Source organism: Ictidomys tridecemlineatus, chromosome 5, assembly GCF_052094955.1.
Source record: "Ictidomys tridecemlineatus isolate mIctTri1 chromosome 5, mIctTri1.hap1, whole genome shotgun sequence".
Taxonomy (NCBI): domain Eukaryota; kingdom Metazoa; phylum Chordata; class Mammalia; order Rodentia; family Sciuridae; genus Ictidomys; species Ictidomys tridecemlineatus.
In genome coordinates this window covers 25,506,223-25,522,886 of record NC_135481.1, presented here as the reverse complement: position 1 = coordinate 25,522,886, position 16,664 = coordinate 25,506,223, and positions in this window count along the sequence as shown.

Genomic DNA, 16,664 nt, shown 5'->3' with positions numbered 1-16,664 from the left:
TCGACAGCCCCGCCCTCCAAGGGAACACTGCTGTGATTGCTGTCTGAAGTTATTGTTCATGTAAACCTTCGTAATTTCACTGTTAGGATGGCACAGAGAGAACTGCAGGGAGACCTGAGCAAAGCTACCCACGGTCTCAGGTTCTGGTCCAGCTGTCACTCTGGGGCAGGAATTTCTAACTACTGAGGCCTAGTTTGGAATTAGGTTCCTGAACCACTGAAGGGAAGAAATCGTGAAATTACTAGAAAGTGAGGGGTGAGCACAGAAAGAAGGAAAGGGGAAAAATTTCCACTGAAAATCAATCTGTAAATGAAAATTTACAGATTTTCAAATTATATGATGAAAATAAACACTAATAAAGAGCCAAGAATAAAACTCACTGAAAATAACAAGAAACATTTTTAAATATTCCTAATTCTGTAATCTGGAAAGAGAAACAAAGCTCCCGAGAAAAATGTAATGAAAGGAGGAATCCAGAGAGATGACTTCTGTTTTGAATGTCTTTGCAGAACTGGATGAATCTCAACATCAGTTTTCCTAGTGCCTTATCCCAGAAGATGGAAAATAAGATTTATGCTTATTAGGAGAATTTTGAACAAAGCTGAGACCACAAGGGTCTACTCCTTGGTATAAGAATGAATTAGAAATACTCACACATTCTCCAACTACTAGGACTACAGGAAAAATTATCTGTCAAACTTCAGCGTATTCAGGGAAGTGAAGATTTCTCCTGGCGACTTGTATTCATAAGCTGACTTTTAAGCATGTTTTCAACCTAAACTCATATTATTTTTGTAGTCCACAAAACCTCAAATTCTGAATTTAAAGTGGTAGTGAACTAATAGTGCCTTCAGATGCTTGACACAACCTTACCCTTTTTGGAGGAGACTTTCTTCATTCCAGGTCTCTAAGAATTACCATGTAAGAAAAATTAATACATTAGATCACAATACAAATCAACAAACATTGGGGCTGGGATTGTGGTTCAGTGGTAGAGCACTTGCCTAGCACGTGTGAGGCATTGATCCCTACCACCGAAAGAAAGAAAGAAAGAAAGAAAGAAAGAAAGAAAGAAAGAAAGAAAGAAAGAAAGAAAGAAAGAAAGGAGAGAGGAAGGGAGGGAGGGAGGGAGGAAGGAAAGAAAGAAAGGGAGAAAGAAAGAAAGGGAGAAAGAAAGAAAGAAAGAAAGAAAGAAAGAAAGAAAGAAAGAAAGAAAGAAAGAAAGAAAGAAAGAAAGAAGATAGAAAGAGAAAGAAAGAAAGAAAGCGAAAGAAAGAAGAAAGAAAGAAAGAAAGAAAGAAAGAAAGAAAGAAAGAAAGAAAGAAAGAAAGAGAAAGAAAGAAATTAATTTTGTCCACCTGCAACTAAAAAAATACTTTAAAAAATCAACAAACAGAGTGAAGAAGAGGCGAGAAGGATCCCTGGACCGATCAAAGCCGCGGGCCGCTGCATTTCTGCGTCCAGCGCCTGCGTCCTGACAAACCACAGAGAAGATCTGCAAGGTTGTCTGCCAGACCTGCTCCTCCAAAGCCAGAGCCCAAGCCTAAAAAGGCTCCTTCAAAGAAGGGAGAGAAGGTACCCAAAGGGAAAAGCTGATGAATAACCCTGCAGAAAATGGAGATGTCAAAACAGACCAGGCACAGAAAGCTGAAGGTGCTGGAGATGCCAAGTGAAGTGTGTGCGGTTTTAATAACTGTGTACTTCTGGTGACTGTACAGTTTGAAATACTATTTTTTTTAACAAGTTTTATAAAAATGCAGAATTTTGATTTACTTTTTTTTTAAGCTATGTTGTTAGCCCACAGAACACTTCATTGTTGTTTTGGGGAGGAAGGAGCATATGTCACTAGTAGAATGTCTCCAAAGCTGGATTGCTGTGGGGGAAGACACCTTTCCCTACTAGTTTTGAGAGACTTCCTCTTTGTTCCCAAGAGGAAGGGATTCCCTGATGTTGGCACACATAGCCACCTTAGCACAAATGCCTTGTGGTATGGAAAAATTCAGACTCATCTGTATGTCCTCCTGTCCCTCTCTGCCATCGACATAAACTTAACTTCCCTAAACTCAGACCTGTTGGGACCTGATTCCCAACGATTGGTTTTACCAGTGTGTGGGGCAATCTGGACTTTCCAGTGACGTCATTGAGAATAGTGTCCCTCAGAAGAGCAGCAGTTCCTTTTGTAGATTGTGGATCTTCAGATTAATAATTTTTGCCATTTTCCTTTCATTTCCTGAAAGTCAGGGTCGCCTTGTGAAAAGTTGTTAAACAACATGCTAAATGTGAAATGTCAACCCTCACTCTAAACTTTCCCTATTCAGAGCATCAAATGAAGACTTCATTGGGTTTTATAGTGGCTTTCTGATTTTGGTAGTCCATCCAAGAAGGGAGTTTGAAAGTTGTTATATTCTGTTAACGACTGTCTGCCCATGTCCTGCCTGAAATACCATGATTGTTTATGAAAAGTATCTTTAATAAAGCTGGATACAATTTGGCTTGGAAACAAAAATCAACAAACATTAAGGAAATGAAACCTCTATGTGACAACCAACAGAACAGATATTGGAATATTCAGGCATAAATCAAAATAGTTTTGCTTAGTATCTTTTGAAAAGTGAGGAGCTTATAGGTAATAAGTAAATTATCAGCAACACTGAAGAAAAGAATCAAAGAGAATATCTACAAATAAATATGTAAATGGTAATTTTTCTTTTCTTTCCTTCTTTCTTCTTCTTCTTCTTCTTCTTCTTCTTCTTCTTCTTCTTCTTCTTCTTCTTCTTCTTCTTCTTTTCTTTTTTTTTTTTTGATACTAAGAATTGAACACAGAGAAACTTTATCACTGGGCCATATTCCAGCCCTTTTTACTTTTTATTTTAAGATAGTGTCTCATGAAGTTTCTGAGGCTGGCCTTGAACCCATGAGCCTCCTGCCTGGATTATAGGCATGCACCATCATGCCCATCAATAATTGAAATTTTAAAAACTCAATGAATGTACCCAACAGCAGGTTAGATAATGACCTAAAGATAACATATTGAAAGAATTAGTAAGTTATGCAGAATGAGCATGAAAAAAAAACGGTTAAGAGTCATGGAGAAAGGATAACAGGAACTTAATCAGTTTTTTAAAGAGAATGGAGCAGAAGTAAGTAGTATTTGAACTGAGTGGCTAAGAAAGTCCCTCAAAGTCACCATTTCACATATTCAAACACCTTAATAAATCAAGCAGGAAAAATAAACAGAAACACATACCTAAATATATCATTATGAATCTACAGAGCATATAATGACAAAAGATCTTAAAAGCAGCCCCAGAGAAAGGAATACAACTAGATAGACAATAAACATAAAAGACATACGAAAGTAAATGGTACTTCAATATGCTGAAAGAAAATCACTGTTCAATCTACAATTCTACACTCAGAGAATTTCTTTCCCTAATGAAGACTAAAATAAAGGCATTTTCAAACAAGCAAAAGCTGAAAATCTACAATCTAAAAACTCCCATTAAAGAGCATTATAAAGGATGTATGTATTTCAAGCAGGAGAATAAACCCAGATGGAAAGAATGAAGAAAAGGAAAATGATAAATATGATGGTAAATCTGAGGGAACCTAACTGTGATATGTTAATCTTTCTCATGGGAAATTCTTATTCTGGAATGACTTTAATTCCCGTAAAGAGAATTAAGTCTGTCAAGTATTTGCAGTACTATTTATCAAGTGGTTAAAACAAAACAAGGGATTTAAAGCACAGGAAAATTGCTCAACAAACATTTATTAAGTGAATGATTGGGTAGGTGGATATTTAAACTTTTCTTTAGTTCCTAGTAGAAGCTAAAGATTGGTTATTTGGTAGTCATTTCTGCTTTGCAAATAGTTTGTTCAGCTAACAACGTATTGAGCAAGACAAAAACAACTAGCCATCCAGTTCAGGAGATTTTATATCAAGCATTGAGAATACATTCCTGTTTGTCAATGGCGGATTAGAAATGTCTCATAGCTGCCACCTGAGAGTAGTCATCTTCCATATACGATCCTTATTTGGAAAGAGCTTAAAAATAATTGATTAATTTTAAACATTAACCAGTTAAGGATACATGGTAAAATTTCTAGAGTGGTAAGCAGAGTCTAGCAGAAGTCTACACTTCTCTTATGTGAGGAGGCAAAAAGCACCACATACATAGCAAGAGCCTATAGTTAGGTTTTCTGTGTGATAATAGTTTTAACAATTACTGCCTGAAGCCATGATGGAATTTACACTTTCTTGAGCTTAGCAGAGGCTTTTCACTACTGGAAGGTCAACATGTTTTTGTTTTGTCCACACATTTTTTTAGAGCACACACAAAAATCAAGAAATTTCATATCCCATCCTGAGCCTACATTTCTGAATGGCACCCTTGATTACAACTGGGTAACACTTTTAGAAGGTGAGCATGACCTCAAGTAGAATTTAAGTGTGTTTAGGCCCCTGTTTGGGAAAAGGGTAAATAAAATTAACTTTAGATTTTAATAAATTAAGGACATAGTATAATTCCTGGAGTATGTGTAGGGGGAACCTACCATAAGAATAAAAGAAAAGAAAAAAAGAATATAGAGTGTATTACATCCAAAACCAATAGAACAACAACAAAAAGATGTGGAAAAGAAGCTTCAAAAGAAACTGAGAAAGAAGATAAAAATAAAGAAAAAGGCAGGATGAATGGAATGTACAAAAGTGATCATTAAATATAGTAGATTAAATGCTATAATTAGAAGACAGATTTTTCTTACTGTATTAAGATGCATATCTATAACTATATACGTTTCAATCACAGAAAGGTTGAAAGTATAATAGTATGAAATGTATATCATGCAAATACTAACCAAGAAAGTTTGTTTGGCTGCCTAAACAAAATAAACTTTAGATAACACTAGAGACAAAGAAGTCAACCATATATTAGTAAGATTCAATGCACCAGGAAAGTCAACCAAACATGTATGTATGTGCCACCACCCTCCACAGCATCAATAAGGGAATCTCAAGTAGGGGCAACAGGAGATGGAGGAAAACAGAGACAAAGAAAACATAAAGACATTATCAAGTAAAGCTGGGCCCAGGTGGGACACTGTTCTCTGACAGAGGAACAGTGACCCAGAACTATCTCTGCAAGTTTGTTATATAGGGTCTCATAATCAGGAGGCTAAACTATAGTGTCATTGTAAATTAAGGCTTGTGTGTTGCCAGAGGTTTCTTTGTGCACTAAAAAGTTAATGCCCTATAAATATTTTTTGCAGCTATCCTGTTGTTCCAGTGCTGGGAACATTCTGCTGCACTCAGGAAACCCATTGTCCTGGGACATCTGATAACTGCTAGCAACAGAACCAAGAGTCAAGGCTGATATAACATCCTTGCCTTTGGCAAGAAATATTTCCCAGACTTGGCTTTTTGCCAACACTGCAGGATCAGCAGAGGACCAGGGGCTCATCTGCTGTCCACATGTATGTAATATAATCTCTAGTTAAAAACAAAGTTTATAAGGTGATAGCTGTAAATTGACAAATCTACCACTTCAGTGAGGGATTTTAAAACGTATCTGTCAGTAACTGATAGATGAAGGGGAGAGAGAAGAGAACAATGAGGCTATAGAAAATTGAACAATACATTTAAGCATCAAGTATATAACTCCTGTCCACAGGGCTTCTAGTATTTCTTTTTTTTTTATTGGTTGTTCACAACCTTACAAAGCTCTTGACATATCATATTTCATACATTAGATTCAAGTGGGTTATGAACTCCCATTTTTACCCCAAATACAGATTGCAGAATCACATCAGTTACACATCCACATTTTTACATAATGCCATATTAGTAACTGTTGTATTCTGCTACCTTTCCTATCCCCTACTATCCCCCCTCCCCTTCCCTCACATCTTCTCTCTCTACCCCATCTACTGTAATTCATTTCTCTCCTTGTTTATTTTCCCATTCCCCTCACAACCTCTTATATGTAATTTTGTATAGCAATGAGGGTTCTAGTATTTCTTATAATATAGGTTTTTGATGATAAATCTTGAAAAAGTCTCTGCCTTTTTTTTTCTTTTCTTTTCTTTCTTTTTTTTTTTTTTTGTACTGATGATTCAACCCAGAAGTGCTTTCCCACTGAGTTACATCCTTAATCCATTTACTTTTTAAAGACAATCTTGCTAATTTGCTGAGGGACTCGCAATTCTGGCTCAGCCTCCCAAATTGCTGGATTATTAAATTATCAAGGGTGGGCCACTTGACCCAGCCTCTACTTTTGTTTTTGAAAGGCATTTTTTTTGCTGGGAATATAATACTACATTAGCAACCCCTCCCTCTATTACTTTTAAGGAAATCTGATGCTATCCACATCTTTGTTCCTTAGTATGGAACACATCTTTCTTATCTGGTGGCTTTTAACATTACTGGTATTGAACAATTTGATTATGTTGCCCTTGTGTAGTTTTCTTCATGTGTCCTGTCTCTGGAATTTGTTGATTTTTTTTTTTTTTTTGGATCTACAGGTTTAAATTTTCAAGGTTTGAAAATATCATACCTCTAAAAGTTGTCTTGCAGTTCTTACTCTTTTCTTTAGTTCTCTCTTTTTTTCCCTGTTCCCTTTTGGATAGTTTATATTGTTGCCTCCAAGTAACTAATCATTTCTTCTTCTATATTTGATGGGTTATTTATCCCATCACAATTTTTATCCCAGATATTATGATTATTGTTCCTAAAAGGTCAATTTTGGTTTCCTCAATGCCTTCAATTTTGAAGATAAAGCTATATTAACTGTTCTGTGCAAATTCTGACATTTGTGTCAGTTTTGATTGGCTATTTTTCTCATTATGACCATGATTTACTGCATATTTGTATATCTGGTAATCTTTCATTGGAAACAAGACATTGTGAATTTGACCTTTGTGGGCACTCAGCATTTATGTGTGTGTGTGTGTGTGTGTGTGTCTGTGTGTGTGTGTGTATACATATATGTATATACATATATGTATGTATATATATATATATATATATATATATATATATATTTGTCCTGGGATACAATACCTTTACTTGGAAATTATTTGACCCTTGCAGGTCTTGTTTTTGATATATGTTAATTGGGATATAGAGCAGTGTTCGGTCTGTGGCAAGTTATTTGCATAAATAGTGAGACCTCCTTGAGTTATCTTCCCAATGCACCCCAAATTATTCATTCTAGCTTGTGGAAATATGCACTGTTTCTGGCCCTGTTCAACAGGATCAGTAGCACTATTCCTTCTAAACCTGTCAGACTGTTGTTTTCCCCAGCACCTGACAGTTTTTTCCACACACAACCTAGTACTCTGTTGAATTTGGCAAATCTCTCTCTGACACTCTCCTCTGTGGAACTTGGTCCTATGAACTTTCACTCTTTGGATCTCTTTGGCCTCACGTCTCTCTTTACAACTCAAGGCCTCTCTCAGCTTTTGCCTTATTTTCCATTTCCTGGGCTGCTGTTTAAAAACTTTCAAGGTAGTAAGCTGATGGGGTTCACTTCTTGGTTTTCTCTCATGGATCACTGTCTTTCATTCCCAGTGTTTTTTCTGGAATCAATATTCATATTGTTCTTTTGTTTCATGTGGGAGAGTACTCCAAATTAGCCACAAATCAAAGTCCTAAGACTATTTTTAAAATAATGCAATGAAATTATGTCTATACGAGAAATTTACTATACAACAGAATAGTTTGCATAGTAAAAAACAGAAAATGTTCAGACAGATCTAAAACAGAAAATTATGAAATGGGTCCTCAGGTGTTGGCATGAAAATATTTTCATATTGTGAAGTCTACTGGTCACTATAGGTTAGAATGACATTGTATGACCCCCAAATCTAAATGATTAAAAGCAACATTTTAAGTCCACTGCAAATTGGAAGGGTGATTCTTCTGGTCATCATAGTAACTCAGATAACTGAGCAACCATCTTCTCAAATGTTGTCAATAAAACAAGAAGAGAAACAAAAATCTAGAAAGCCTCTCACATCAGTAGAGGCTGTCACCAGTTCAGAGGTGACATGTCCTATTTGTCCTCAATTCACAACCCAGAACCAGCCAGCCAACCCCACTCAATCATAAGAGAACTGTAATCCTGTTGTGTGTCTGATCCTTTGGGGTAAATCATTATTACATGGTGAATAGCCCTAATGACTATCACAGTCCGCCTATCTATTCAATAGTTATTCTCATAGTCAAAATATAATCTGGGGGCTGGGGTTGTGGTTCAGTGATAGAGCTCTTGCCTAGCATGTGTGAGGTACTGGGTTCAATTCTCAGCACTGCATATAAAAATAAATGAATAAAATGAAGATCCATTAACATCTAAAAATATAACATAATCTGTCTCTTCTGAACAGAGATAACTCAAAAATCCCATGGAATCAACTGCATCAAACTGAAAGTTGATGGTATCTTGCTACTATTTCTATCAGGGAATGTTATACACTAATCTCCTTTTTATCTATTGATCTGTGAGTAAGTCTGACAGCTACAAATACAAGTTGAAACAGGGATAGAAAATCTATCATAAATACTCATATCCAGAAAGAGAAAGATGGAAGACACACAGCAGTCACTGGTCAAAGCAATTCTCTGCTACAAGAAATCTCTACTCTAGGAGTATAAAAATTCTTGATTAGAACTTGCTTCTTGGGAGAGGTTCCACCATTTATTTCCATCAAAGGCAGTCCTATCATCCAGGAGATCTTTCCTTTTTTTCTTTTTTCAAATTCTTCTTGACCACATTTGGAGCAGACAAAGAAATATATTACATTTGGGGAACAAGATGTTTCTGCAGTCTGCTACCACGTGTAGAAAGTTGAGGACCCACGGTCATTTAAAACCTTAAATAGCATTAAACTTTAAGTCCAGACCCATGATTCCTTTAACAGTACCAATGTCAGAAATTTTGATTTTTATTTATATTATTTGAGTTAGCACTAAGCAAAGAGCCACCCACGATTTTTACTGACATATGATTTGTATTCCTGGTCATTTTGGTTTGTTTTTGTTTTTTTTTTTAAATATTTTTATTTGTTTATGGACCTTTATTTTACTCATTTATTTATATGTGATGTTGAGAATTGAACCCAGTGTCCCACACACGAGGGCAAGTGCTCTACTCTGAGCCATACCCTAGCCCACAATTTTTGGTTTCTAACTTGACTTCGATTTCTCCTTTTATTTACCTTTCCTTTAAAGTGTAGTTCCTCCCTTTGTTGGTTTTCATTGTTTGTTTGCTTGTTTGTTTCATTTCCCCTCACAAAATATTTGGTTGAGATGTTTTATAGTGCAGGCTTTCTGGTTGTGAATTCTTTTAACTTTTGTTTATCATGGAAGGTTTTTATTTCATCAAATCTGAAGATTAGTTTTGCTGGTTATAAAATTCTCTGTTGGCATCCATTTTCTTTCAGAGCTTTATATATGTTATTCCAGGACCTCCTGGCATTCAAAGTCTGGGTTGAGAAATCAGCTGAGATCTGAATTGGTTTCTCCTATATCTAATTTGATTTTTTTCTCTCACAGCTTTTAAAATTCTATCCTTATTTTGTATATTAGTCATTCTCATTTTAATGTGTCTTGGTTTGGGTCTGCTGTAATTTTGTACATTTGGGGTCCTGTAAGCCTCTTGTAGTTGATTTTCCATTTCATTCTTTAGATTTGGGGAATTTTCTCATATTATGTCATTGTAAAGATTGTGCAGTTTAGCTGTTGTGAATTGTGCTGCTATAAACATTGATGTGGCTGTGTCCCTGTAGAATGCTGTTTTTAAGTCTTTTGAGTATAACCGAGGAGAGGGATAGCTGGGTCAAATGATGGTTCCATTCCACATTTTCTGAGGAATCTCCTTACTGCTTTCCATAATGGCTGCACCAATTTGCAGTCCAATCAGCAATGTATGAGTATACCTTTTCCCCCACATCCTCGCCAACACTTATTGTTGTTTGTCTTCATAATAGCTGCCATTCTGACAGGAGTAAGATGATATCTTAGAATAGTTTTGATTTGCATTTCTCTAATTGCTAGAGATGATGAACATTTTTTCATATATGTGTTGATTGATTGTATATCCTCTTCTGAGAAGTGCCTGTTCAGGTCCTTGGCCCATTTGTTGATAGGGTTATTTGCTTTTTTGGTGCTTAGCTTTTTGAGTTCTTTATATACCCTAGAGATTAATGCTCTATCTGATGTGTGAGGGGTAAAAATTTGCTCCCAAGATGTAGGCTCTCTGTTCACCTCACAGATGGTTTCTTTTGCTGAGAAGAAACTCTTTAGTTTGATTCCATCCCATTTATCATTCTTGGTTTTAATTCTTGCACTAGAGGAGTCTTATTAAGGAAGTTGGGGCAATTGCACATGATGAAGATTAGGGCCTAATTTTTTTTCTATTAGACGCAGAGTCTCTGGTTTAATTCCTAGGTCCTTGATCCACTTTGAGTTGAGTTTTGTGCATGGTGAGAGATAGAGGTTTAATTTCATTTTGATACCTATGGATTTCCAGTTTTCCCAGCACCATTTGTTGAAGAGGCTATCTTTTCTCCAATGCATGTTTTTGGCACCTTTGTCTAATATAAGATAATTGTAATTTTGTGGGTTAGTCTCTGTGTCCTCTATTCTGTACCATTGGTCTACCAGTCTGTTTTGGTGCCAATATCATTCTGTTTTGGTTATTATTGCTTTGTAATACAGTTTAAGGTCTGGTATAGTAATGCCACTTGCTTCACTCTTCCTGCTAAAGATTGCTTTAACTATTCTGCATCTTTTATTTTTCCAGATGAATTTCATGATTGCTTTTTCTATTTCTATGAGGAATGCCATTGGGATTTTGATCGGAATTGCATTAAATCTGTTTAGTGCTTTGGTAGTATGGTCATTTTTATAATATTAATTCTGCCTATCCAAGAGCAAGGTAAATCTTTCCATCTTTTAAGGTCTTCTTTGATTTAGATGCTCTTCAGTGTATGAATGGATTTTAAAATGTGGCATATATACACACTGGAATTTTACTCAGCAATAAAAGAGAATAAAATCATGGAATTTGCAGGTAAATGGATGATGTTGGAGAAGATAATGCTAAGTGAAGTTAGCCAATCCCAAAAAAACAAATGCTGAATGTTTTCTCAGATATAAGGAGGCTGACTCATAGCTGGACAGAAAGGGGGAACATGGGAGGAATAGATGAATTCCAGATAGGGCAGAGGGGTAGGAGAGAAAAGAAGGAGTAAGGGGATTAGCAAGGATAGTGGAATGTTATAGACATCATCATCCAAAGTATATGTATGAAGACATGAATTGGTGTCAACATACTTTATATACAACCAGAGAGATGAAAAAGTGTGCTGTATATATGTAATAAGACTTGTAATGCATTCTGCTGTCATTTTTTTAAAAAAAATCAATAAAAATTTTTAAAAAGTTATTTAGCCAATGTAAAAAAAAAAAGAAGAAAAGATTGTGCATTCCTTTGGTTTGTATCTCCACACCTTCATCTCTTCTGATAAATCTTAAATTTGGTCTTTTCATGTTATTCCAGTTTCTCAGATGTTCTGTCCATGTTTTCTTACCATCTCTTTACAGTCGACTTTATATTCAAGAGTATATATTTTGTCTTTATTGTCTGAGTTTCTGTCTTCCAAGTAGTCTAGTCTGTTGATGATATTTCCCATTGAATTTTAAATTTTGTTTATTGTTTCTTTCATTTTGAGGATTTCTTTTTATAATCTCTGCCTCTTTATTGATGTGATCTTTCACTTCCTGCATTTTCTCTCTGATACCATCTTTTATTTTGAAGATCAGTCTAACTATGTACCTTCTAAACTCCTTCTCTGACATTTCTTCTACTGCATTGTCTAAGGATTCTATTGTTGGAACATTTTGGTTTGTTTGAGGTGCTCTGTTCCTTTGACTTTTCACATTGTTTGTGTGTCTTCCCATCTAGTGGTATAGATCTGAGGCAGTAGAGTTTCTACCCTTAGTCTTATAAGCCTGTCCCTGAAGGCTTCTGGTACCTCACCTTTAAGGGTGAAAACAATATTAACAGCACCCAATGCAAACAACAATATACAACCTTAATCCAAATAGCTCCTATTAAGGTGTCCACAGTTTTGTTGCAATAAACATAAAGGATGTGTTTAATTATTGTGTACAATATAAACAGTAAGTTTGCTAAAAGGGTTTACCATTTCAAATTATGAACACAGAGGGAACAGAAATACTGTAGGATGTGATGATTATGAGGGAGGAGAGAAGATAGATGTAAAAATTTATAGTAAGTGTGAAGAAGGAATTAATAGAGGTTGGTTGTTAGCATGAGAGGAGTAAGATAATCCAGGGAGACAGATAACTGAGAGAAAATATATGCAGATTTTTTTTTAAAAAAGTAAAAATATAAGACTACACAACCAAACTGTAATATACTATTCAGACATCCCACTCCTCAATAAATTGACATGTGAAAAATATTTGGATTCAAAGATGGTAGAGATGTGGGGCGGGGCAGGAAGGAAAGTCTCTATGGAAAATTGACCAATTTCTTCCATTGGCTTTCAAAAATTTTCTCAGCTTCCCTCTCCACTGATAGGTGGGGATGTCTGAAGTTTAATGGTAGCTCCAGTCTGGTGAGTGGCAGACCAGTCGGCTGGGCTAGCCAATAGTAAAGTGCCCACATGCCCTCTTCAGTCTTCCCATCAGATGTAGCCAGCCCCTTCTGCCCCATGCAGGACTCACTAAGCTGGAGAGAGCTCAGTTTTCTCCAGTTTCTCCAACCTGTGCTCCCCTCTGGGGAACTGCCCCCAGTCTCTGGCTTTCCACAGGCTTGCCAGTCCCAGGGTGGCCCATGCAGACCTAGCTGCAATCTGATGGACCTGGGCTTCAACTTCCCCAGGCTCTACCTTGCTGCAGTTTCAAGATCTCAATGCCATTCCAACTTGCAGAGAGACCACTAGGGATGTGGTCACACAAAAGAGCATCCCTGTAAATGGGCAGTCAGATAGTGGCCACTAGTGCACTTAGCAGTAAAACCCTGAGGTGCAACCAAACTTGTAAGTACCCTGACAATATATCTCCAGGGCCTGGCTGGTAACCCAAGATGGTAGCGGCTTTGTGTAACCAAACCTGTGGATAGTCTTTTGACAATTGACTTCCAGCCAGCAATGGGCGGGGGCAGCAGGCAGTCTGTGGGTGGTCTGCAGGCAAATGAGGGTGCATGGTGGGTGGATATCATGCCTGCCTTTTTGCCTGTGATTGGCAGGCAAAAATGCAGGCAAATGGGCAACCAGCAGCTGGCGATGGTGGTCAGTGAGCGATCTACATGCAAAAGGTGGGCAATCTACTGGCAAAGGGCTGGTGATCACAGTGACACAAATGGGGTACAAAGAGCAGGGGATTGGTGGGCAGTGAGGGCTGTCTCGGAGAAACAGTATTTCTTCTGTTTGAATTTAGAGACACAGAGTGACAAGGAAGGCAGCCTCCCTCTAGTTCTCCAAATTGGATCCCTGCTGCCATCCAGGATTTTTAAAGGTATGTTTCCCAAACTCTTCCTCACGCTTAACTGGAGTACCCTGAGCCCGTAGATGTTGGTGAAAGACTGACACTTTACCCTCTGTTTCCTAAGTGATTTTGGCTAACTGAAAAGATTCTTTGGGTATTGATATTTTCAAATTCCTGACAGAGATAAATATTTAGATTTTTGTTGTTGGTGGTACTAGGGATAGAACCCAGGGGCTCTCTACATCTAAGCTACACCTCTGGCTCTTTAAAAAGTTTCATTTTGCAACAGGGTCTTGCTAAGTTACCCAGACTGGACTCAAAGTTGTGATCTGACTCAGCCTCCTGAGCTGCTGGGATTACAGGCATGTGGCACTCTGTCCAGCTCATCATTTTTTCATATCATTATACTTAACATTTTTAAGTCATTGGGTAACCAAGATAAACTCTGAATAATTTTTGTGATAGTTATACTAAATGTTTCATAAACTTTGTTTAAAAGATAAATGTATGTTTTTTATTATTATGCAACAAGATGATATACATAATATAGATATCTGAAAAGAGAAAATAAAGGAAATAGTAACACAAATGTAAAAGTCATCTTGAAAATGAAAGTACCACATATTGTTTATTTAAACTTATTCTTAAAATGTAATTTCAAAGCACACAAAATATTAGTTGCCCTGATATTCCTTTTTTTTTAAAACAAGTAGTTCAGATATAAAAATAATTTGATTTTCATTGATAAGTTATTAAAGGTGTGTCCAAAAATATCTTCAAGTTAGTATTAGGTTAGATTACATATTGCTTTATAAAAGTTTACCATGCCCCATCACCATACTGGGGATTGAATCCAGGAATGACGCTCTTCTACTGAGCTACATCCCCAGTCGTTTTTATTTTTTGAGACAGGGCCTTGCTAAGTTACAGGCTTCCTCAAACTTGTGATCCTCCTGATCCAGCCTCCACGTAAACAGATTATAGGCATGTACCACCATGCCCAGTGATTTTTTTTAATGATGAAAATATTTTGTCTGTTTGCTCTGATTTAGTGTTGCTATTGGAGTTAAGTTTCTAATTTTTTTCATGTTCCACAACATTCACATCATCATTTCTTTGCATTTCTTAAGTATCTACAAAGAATAGTAGCCTTTGGCAAATCAACACCGGAAAGTGCCAACAAATTTATTTGGTAATATTTGCATAATGTAACATTTGGGTATTTTAAGAAAGGTTCACAGCACTACATGAATCATAAGTTGAAACTGCCAACTGAAGGATTTGTTTTGCTTCCACAATGTGTTATTTCTTAGAATACCATTGATAGATTTGCATAAAGTACACTATGTATAACTTTTTAAGTGTGACTCACCAGTACCAGCAGATAGGAGGCACAGACATGTACATACAGTACTTAAGTGAGAAAGTGATTAGACTGTGACCACTTCTTTTTTATGGGCTCTTGTTCTGGTTCCTGGAAATGTTGACCTTACCTGTAAACTCCACTTGTCAACTTTCCTTGCTCTTGGTTTTGAGCTTGACTTAAATGGATTGTTCTTCAAACAGTCATGGTTCTAAACTGATTATTAAACTTTAATCTCAAAGTACAGTATAACACAGTTCCCTCTTTCAACAATTTCTTGATTGAGATTTGAAAAATAGATAATTTTCCCAAGAAATATTGGAATTCCCATACTACGAGTTCTCTTTTTAACCTAGTTACAAGTTTTACAACTAGTGTGATGGCTATATTGTTGATTTAACTAAGCTTTTGTTTAAAGGCCTTCTCCTTTTACTGGTTAGGGATAAGAAGTTATTGCTTCTTCTAACTCTGTAAGTATCTGAATTTCTAAACCTTTTGATCCTCTTTGTTCCCACTTGCAATCCTACCATTTCTCATCTGTCTCTTTACCTTAAATTATCTTACCAAAAGCTATTAATATAGTAATCAAAACACACGATTAATGTTGTTATCGAAAGTATCCTAATAGAAAGATTACCTCTAGATAAGGAATAGAGGTGGAAGGGAAAGGGAGGGAAAAGAGGAATAGCATGGATGGTGATAGGACACCCTCATCATTATACAAAATACATGTATGAAGATGTGAATTTGGTGTCAACATATCTTATATACAATCAGAGATATGATAAATTATGGTATAAAGGTGTATTAAGAATTGTAATGCGAAAATAAAAAATAAATATCTCTAACTAAAAAAAGAAGTATCCCAACAGAAATAGACGTTCATGAAGTACATTATCTTTCAAATATTAGAGGCAATAGTATATCAAATCTTCCACCACCACAGAATGTGGATTTCCTCATGTAATCTCACCATCTGTCACCAAAGTCACAGTAATAGTTTAAGTCTTATATTGGTCAAAATAGGCTAGGTTATACTTCAAGAACAAAAATTCCTTAACTCTAGTAGATCATAACAAAAATGTTTTTCTCTTTCACCTTCCCTTCTGAATACACAGAAAGGCTCTGTTCAGAGTAGTTCCTCAGAAGTTCAGCCCGATGGAGCAATCACTATTTTGAATATGACTGGTCACACTGCCATGGGGAAAAGTGAGTTCTAAAACCTCTAACATCAACAATTAAATGCACTAAACCAGAAGTCTGTTTCACTCACAACTCACTAGCCAGGAATTGGTCACATGGTCACACAAAAGAAGTACTTGTTGAAATAGCAGGGATGATTGTATGCATAAGAGCTGACATTCTGACTGGAGTGAGATGAAATCTTAAGAGTAGTTTTGATTTGCATTTCTCTAATTGCTAGAGATGACGAACATTTTTTCATGTATGTGTTGATTGATTGTATATCCTCTTCTGAGAAGTGCCTGTTCAGGTCCTTGGCCCATTTGTTGATTGGGTTATTTGTTTTTTTGGTGCTTAGCTTTTTGAGTTCTTTATATACCCTAGAGACTAGTGCTCCCAAGATGTAGGCTCTCTATTCACCTCACAGATTGTTTCTTTTGCTGAGAAGAAACATTTTAGTTTGATTCCATCCCATTTATTGATTTTTGATTTTAATTCCTGTGTCACAGGAGTCTTATTAAGGAAGTTGGGGCCTAATCCCACATGAAAGAGACTAGGATCTACTTTTTCTTCTATTAGATGCAGGGTCTCTGGTTGTAT